This window comes from Merops nubicus, unplaced genomic scaffold (assembly GCF_000691845.1).
Source record: "Merops nubicus isolate BGI_N331 unplaced genomic scaffold, ASM69184v1 scaffold1486, whole genome shotgun sequence".
NCBI lineage: Eukaryota > Metazoa > Chordata > Aves > Coraciiformes > Meropidae > Merops > Merops nubicus.
In genome coordinates, this window is record NW_008616715.1 from 11,541 (window position 1) to 19,518 (window position 7,978).

Here is a 7,978-nt window from a genome sequence, read left to right on the forward strand (position 1 = left end):
CTGGGTCCAGCAGAGGAGGACCAGGATAATTTCACAGTTGTACACATCAGAGGGTTTGTGGGAAAGGCTGGCAGGAGGATTATTATTAGCAGAGAAAACATGCCTTCCAGCTGGTCAGAGCTCCAGAAGGAGAGACCTCAGCACAGCCTGCAAAGGAAAAAGATATCACTGTGAACATTGTCCTTGCCTACACTCACAGTGAGTCCACATAACCAAGGAACTTACAATGAAAACATTATACTGCAAAGCAAAAAAAAAAAAAAGGGGGGGACTTGAAAACATGTTTTCTGATTATTTCCTGATGCAAATAAGATCATTAATAATTCTCTAGGCATTTAACGTCCTACTTCCTTAATCCAGGATGGAGCCCTGTTGCCTCTTTTTGCATCTAAGGTTATCCTGAGTGCATATTACACATTTTAGTATTAAGCAAGAATGTGATTTATTATGATACCTGTGTGCTTCCAAAAAAGAATATTTCAGAAAATAAGGCTGCAATATGTGCAAACTTTGAGCTCTGGGGACTTTGGTGGACTTCCTAATAGACTTAATAATAACCTTTTTCAGAGCTCATTAAACTCTGAAGAAAGAATGTCTGTTCATATCTCATGCAGAGCATGGACTATATTTTGTAATTACACTAAGTCTAACATAAACGTATGAAATCAATGGTTTGGGAGAAAGTCAGGTAAAAGGTAAGAAACAAACAAACAAAAATATTCCAGAAATCAGTGATGGAACACTGGATTGAGAGCCCTCATCATTGTCCAGTCTGACTGAACATTATTTGGTGTGAATTGCAGGTAAGTTTTCAAGTCCTGTGAAGCTGAGGAACATGATCCACCCTCCATGATAACAAACAGTTGGAACCCTACTCAAGGATTTTATGAAGTGGCAAAATCAGCCTCCAGAACTATAGCATTCTCCATTCAGCTTCGCAGTTTTTGGAGCAGTGTCTGTGGAAGTGCATGGTTATATTGATATTTCTAACATCTTCCCATGAGAAATAATAGAACAATTGGCTGTATGTTCCTTTGCATCATGGCTAGGAACTGTACCGTGAGATCAACATTTTGTATATGTTTTAGCAATATTTTTATATCTTTGGATGAAAACTGGCAGAAAAATGCAGAATGCCATTACACCATTTAAAAACAATCCTTATGACTTTTTAGAGCTGAATTTTAGCTTCTCTTCCCTTTTGCTTAAGGTATTTTTAACTTTCAGAACTTAAGTTACTTTTATATTTCAATATTCTGTTCTTCATTTCAGCCCAGAAATTTATGGATTGTTATTTGAAAAACAGTATTTCAAGCTCTTGGATTATCTGACCTCAATTAGAAGTTCTGAAACCTACTGACATCAACCAGTGCTCTGTTACTTAAATTGGGAGTTTCTTCCTCAGACCATGCTTGTACTAAATGGGAACACATTTGCAACTCACTCTATTTCTCAATCAAAAGAATCTTTTTGCAATGGTAATCTTGAGGTCATCCTTCTGTACGCTCTGCTGTGACAAGTGTGAACTGCAGGACCAGAGATAACAAACACTGTCCTAGGCATTTTCCCTGCCAGCTTTCCCTTATGCTTCAGATGGTGGTATCTGCAGTAGGCTAAATATAGTGGAGTTATGGCAAGGGGCATAGGGCAGGCAGCCCGGCGTGCACGTAGCCCGGCAGCCACCCGCAAGCTTCTCACTGCTGCTGTGACCTGCCGGTACCTGCCGGCCGCTGGGGCTGGCAGTGCTGCCGGTGAGTCACCGTGGGGCAGAAGTCACTTCTGCTCCAGACAGCGTGTGTCCAGGCACGTTACTGGTTTTCTGATTGCTTGGTCCCTCCTTCACTTCCCCTGGGTGTTTGTAATAAGCACATTGTGGAATTTTGCTGGCTCATGGGGGATTTTGTTATGACTGCTTTTCTGGACTGACCTAACTGCTAGAACTAGCAGACGGGAAGGGATGGGTTTACTGGCACAGCACTGCAAATTTAACACTCTCCTTAACTTTCATTTTTGCTCTTACATGTTCATGCCATGAAATTTTCCACTCTGCCTGGTCATCACTTGACATGCAACCTTACACTGCCTAGATCGGGAGATCTTTTAATAGACATTAAATCTGTAGAACCTAAAAGGAAGTGAGACCAGTAGGTTTGGGGTCTTGCTTGTATATTCTGAAGTGCCTCTACTGGAGTCTTTTATTTTGCTTTTGGTTGAAAGTTCTTATCCTCACTTTATAAAGAACATTTCAGAATAATGAAGCCAGCAAAGAAGATGATACTGTTAATAGTAAATATGTTAAAATCCTTAAAGATACAGTAAACAATCAAAACACTAAACCAGAGAAGTTTTGCCATCTTGCAAAGGTTGAGGGAGTATTCAAGCTAAACAAATTTTCTTTAGAAATTAAAAAAAAAAACAACTAACTGGTGTAAAAAAATATGATTAATAGTAGTCAATATGAGGACATATTTGGGAACACCTTTTCTGACAGTAGCTATTGGTCTTATTAATTATATCTTTCTTATTGGAGGCTTTACCAGAAGTTTCCAGTAAAAACATTGACTCTGTGGAGGTTCCAGAGCATAAAAGGCAGGAAGAGCTCGTGAGACACTCCATTGTTTCATCCCGTAATTCTTCACTATAAGACATACGGTGCCAAGGAATTGGACCACCACCTTTTTGTGTTTATGGGTGGAATGTCATAAGGAAAGAAAATGTCCTTAGAATTATTTTTAGTTTTTTTTAGCCCTCTAAATTAAATGTAGCAAATTGATAAGGTTAAAGTCTTGTGTTTGAATAGATGTTACCAGTTTCATTTTCCATGTTGCCATTGGACAGAAAATAGAAGTAGAGGGTGAGCACGTGGAAACTCCTCGTCTATAGCATTGTGTAATTCTCCGTGTGACATGCATATGCTGTTGTCACTGTTTCTGTCTCCAGTCTTTCATACAGAACATTTCCACCAAACTCCACTCAGAAGAGCTTTAAGGCAAATGACTCTGAAACGTACCCATGTGAGATTAGCAAGCACGAAAAAATATGCCAGCAGAAATGGGTGACCTGTAAGCTTTAAAAAGTTATTATACAACTGCTGGATTCCTCACAACCCATACTTCACAGGCTTTGTCTTCCATTTCTGGTACCCTCGGTATTTAGTGTTGGAATTTGGGACCTAAAAATACCTTTTTTTTTTTTTTTTAGATAACATTTTTGGTTGAGAATTGCAAAGTTGCTGGGAAAACCTGTAGATACTATCCCATGGTGGTCTGGCTCCCATTGACAGAAACCTTCACCATTGTCATTATTTATGTATTTATTTAGCTCATAGTTGAAAAACTACAGAGGAACTTTCCTGTGGCTCAGCACCCCATCATACTAGGCATTGGATACACCACAAAGAAGGAGATAATACTTGTCTTAAAATAACTTTTAAAGTGCATAATATACCCTGATGTGTTGCCAGGGAATTGTCTCTTGTGCAGTTAAGGGATAGCAAGCTGGAAAATGTGAATGAGCTCTCATAGCTCGTAGAGAAAACAGCATGTCAGCCCAGAAAAGGAACAGAAAGTGAATGTATGTTCTTAATGGAGCAAATGAATTAAGTTATCTGTGCCACAAAGTGGCCACGTGAGGAAGAAGCAGTCAGCACTTCAGTGAAGAGCGTTAGTCCGCTTCCATTGTTGTTTATCTGACTCCTTTTTGACTGATGATGTTACTCTGGGATGTCTCATCTCCAGTTGTGAGGGCAGCTTTTTTTGCAAGTCCTGCCCCTCATACTGACTTGTAATTGTTCTCTGGTGGTTCAGAACTATCTTTGTTACAGTTGATCTTGCTGCTGGGGTGGGGAGATGGGCCAGGTGCCGTAGGGGGGTCCTTTCCAATGCTTTTTTAATGATTGTGTTACTGGTACTTTAAGGACCAAATTTCCTGTTCAGCTGGTGAGGTTAATCAAATGGGGTAAAGCAGGAAGCAGGGTACATTTCCTCAGGAAAAGGGAATGCATAAAGAACTGGGCTGTCAGCTGGTAAATGCAAATTCTGCATCCTTATCCCAGGAGGGGCATGCAGCGTCTTAACAAATCTTCCAAGGTGCCAAGTGTTTATAGGTACTGGCAATGTTGTATTTCAGATTTTGATGTTCCGTGCAACATTTCTGGAAGATCATCATGGAGACACCTCAGATAGTTAGAAAATAGATTAGTTAGGAAAAGGGGGTTAGAATAAAATCATTGGTAGTTTATGAAAACTTGGGATACTTGAACATCATCTCTTTAGTGTTATGTGAAGTTAGGAAAATCAGCCCTTGTTATCATCAGCTTTGCCTCAGTGTATAAGTTCTTTGAAGACTCAAGGTGTCCTAATCTCAGAGGACCAGTCGTACAAAAAGAGCTTGTTTTTAAAATGTTTTTAAGAATATAACTTATTGAGATGATGCAGAATACTGCAGTCAGACAAAGAATGTGACTTGATTCTGATGAAACTGGAGAAAGCTTATTGTTGAGGCTACAGGCCCTCATGTCTTCAGAAACAACCCAAAATTTGACTCAGAATGACAGCATGCCTGGAATGCCATCTAATAGGTCAAACATTCTGCTCTGAAAGGGCACCTCTTTCATCAAAGTTAATACAAGAAAAGCGACTAGCTCTTGCATTTTGATAACACAGCAGCAGAAGTGGCTGTGCAAAAATAGGAAATGTGTGGAATTGGTTTTCTGGGGGAAGAACTGCCCAACAGTGTAGAATATTTGTAGAAGGAGTGCACAGTGAGCTTGTTTAGTTAATCTCTGACTTCACCTAAGAAATGAATGGTGCTCTCTTGTTGTTATTATACAGAGGGAGTTTTATTATTGGTATCACTGACTAAAAGAGCAGGTCCTGTTTGAGCAACTGGAGTGATTAAGTATTCCCTGAATGGCTGTACCTCAGCCAATCCTTTAAACAATTCTTGTGAGGAAACAAGATGTTTCTCCTCTTCTGGTCATTCCAAGTCTGATTTTTCATATCCAATACCTACATAGCCTTTTCATGATTTCAGCTGCCATGGATTAGAAGCAGGGTCTACATTTGTGGCATGGCATTGGGTAACACAGTTTGCACATTATTTCTGCCTGTTGATTAGATGGCTGGAATATTTTAAACACAGGGATGCTGAGTGATAATTCCAGTGAGAGGAAGGGCATTGCATAAAATCCGAGTGTGAACATTCATGAGCAGTGAATGCAAAGGAACATGGGCTTGATACAGCCAAGCAGGTGAATGCTCCAACTGTAGAAAACTCAGGTTTATTTCTAAAGAGCAGCTCTGGATGGGGTATATAGAGGTGTACTCATCCATGAACACATGTACACATAACTTGGTTTACCTCTAGGAGTGCTTTACAAAAGTGCCTTATATTCATTTTTAAATAGAGAAACTAATCACAGAAAGAAGAAAATGCCTTGCCCAAACTTGTCCAGTAAAATGTGTGTTTCCTTGTTTCTCTTTCAGCCTTAAGCCTTGTGCCCTATTTCTGTAGATCTTTGATCAGCACCTGTAAATCTTTCTCTAGTTATCTTTGTAACACTTTTGACCTTGTAGTAGTCAGCAGATTAAAGAATTGTAAAATTAATTTGTAAACACTTCTAAACAGTCCCCCTAAAATAGTCCTGCAGAGTAGCAATGACCAGTGGACCCCGGGTGGGATCCCTGGGAGGCGGCGTTGCCCGGCAGCGCTGTCCTGCGGCGCTGGGACCACGGCTAGAAACTGCTTTTGGAATCTCTAAATGTCCACGTTGTCTAAAACTGGAAATCAGCTCAGTAATCCCATCTTCGTCATCTAGCTGTCCTCTGGTGTTCACACATACAGCTCAGTGTGAACGGTTTATTCTTCAGGGAGCTGCAGCTTCCTTCCAGTTTTTGTAGCATGCTGGAGAAGCACAAAGGGTCAAACCTCACAGACAGCAACAGATAAATAGGGAGCTCTGGAGAGGAAGAAATTCTATTAATACTCTGAGAAAAGTCCTTTACAACTTGATCAAAAGTAAGGAAGTAATATATTTATATTAAATTTGGAATACCTGTCCTGTTGAAATGCTTTGTTGGTCCGTATCCTAAAGCTTTATGGTTCAGTAAAATTTCTCTTGAAGTTGCCTACTCTGTTTCTACAGGTGCTAATTTAAGGTACAGGAGAATGTGAGAGTTCTGGAATGTGAGGATCTGTCAGAGTTCTTTCAGGACTCTAACGCTGCCCGCAGGGCTGCCGGAGCTGCTGTCCTTAGGGCAGCACATGCAGCAGCGAAGTTCGCAGCACCCTGCGCAGAAGGAGGATGCCTGTGAGCTCAGGCGCTGCCGGCTGCTGCTCTGCCTCCCGCCACCTTACGCAACTGCTGCACATCAGCTGTGTGCCCGCGGCTCCCACACAGGCGTTTGGGGCATTCCCCTTTTGTCCACTGTCATCCATGTGTAGCCTTACTCGGCTGCTTTGGTCCTGGAGTATAAAATGCTTTCGCCTCACAGGAGGGATACAGAGCAGGAGACACTGAAGGGAAGAAACTTTGACACCTCCTGGCAGCTCTGGGAGAGCCTCTCACAGCAGCGCGGTAAGCCAGTGCCCAGCCTTCTGTTTGCTGGTCACTTACTGCAGCTCACAAGTGGAGTAACTACATAGGAAACTGTAACTTTTTTTCCATTTTAGGAGTAACTTGCTGGAGTCAGTCTCCTACTCTATTTCCAAGCTGTCCTGCTGCTCTGAAAACTTGATCCCTCTTTCTGCCAATTTAAAGGTTTGTGCATGTAACAGGTAGTACTGTAGATGCTATTGAAAGAACCCTGATGTGAAGAACATGAAAGGCACTTACTCTGAACACCAGTGAATGGAAAATGTGTGTTCTCTCTTCTCTCTTTTTCTTTTTTCTTTTTTCTTTTCTTTTTATTTTTTCCTGTTATTATTTTTTCTGCTTTTTGTGCATTTTTTTCTGTTTTTTGTTGTTGTTCTGTTTGTTCTTTTTTCTTTCTGTTTTTCTTTCTCCCTTTTTCCCCCTTTTCTTTTGCAGAGTAGTAACTTAGATTTCTTTCTGTTTTGTAACTGTACAGCAATGCTTATTATACACTATCTCTTCTACTTGGAGTAACGGGCAATTCTAACACCTTACACTTTCTGCACAGATAGTTAGTTACATGCATTTCTTTTCTTCTATGATTTTACAGCAGACAGCATCTTGGAAGCCCAGCAGTATAAATCGTACTTTTACTGAAAAATTAATATAAATAACAGAATAATACATAGTTTACATCAGGCATGTGTGGCAATGTGTATTTTCTTGATATTTTGGAAATATCTCATTTGATTTCTGTTATGAACCAGGTTCAAACGTTGAGACTAATTCTGCTTTATCTATCAATTTACTGGTTTCCTTTTTTCTCCTGACACACCTTCCCTGTCGAAAATCCGTTTTAGGATCAGAAATTGGCAGAAAATGTATGTTCAAATGAATAGCATTAAACTTTGTACATTCTTACAGGTTTATTACATTCAAATATATGTATTTGAGTGTAAAAAGATATGTATGCATATATGTATATACATATATGTATATATATCTGACAAAATACAGAGTTCAGAATCTCAGCATTCCGTTTGTCTCTGGCAGATGAAAGCATTGCAAAACATTTTGATTACTCTACAGAGCAATTTTTTTTCTATTACTATACGAATTACACAGCAACATTTACATCCTTTTACCCAGCTGACAGATAATGATGTGACTTAACATTTAATAACACTTCACAAACTTTTGAACAACACAAGGCTCAACACCCAAGTGTCAAGGAGTGCTTTTCACTGAACTAACGCATGAGTGTGCTTTTCTTAGATACTGATATCTGCTGGTTTATGCATCTGGGGGACATTTGAAATTCTCTTGCCAGTGTTAAAATCAGGCATGGCTGCAGTGTTACACTGACAAAGAAACTGTTAGTTTGAGTATCAATACTCTAAGTGT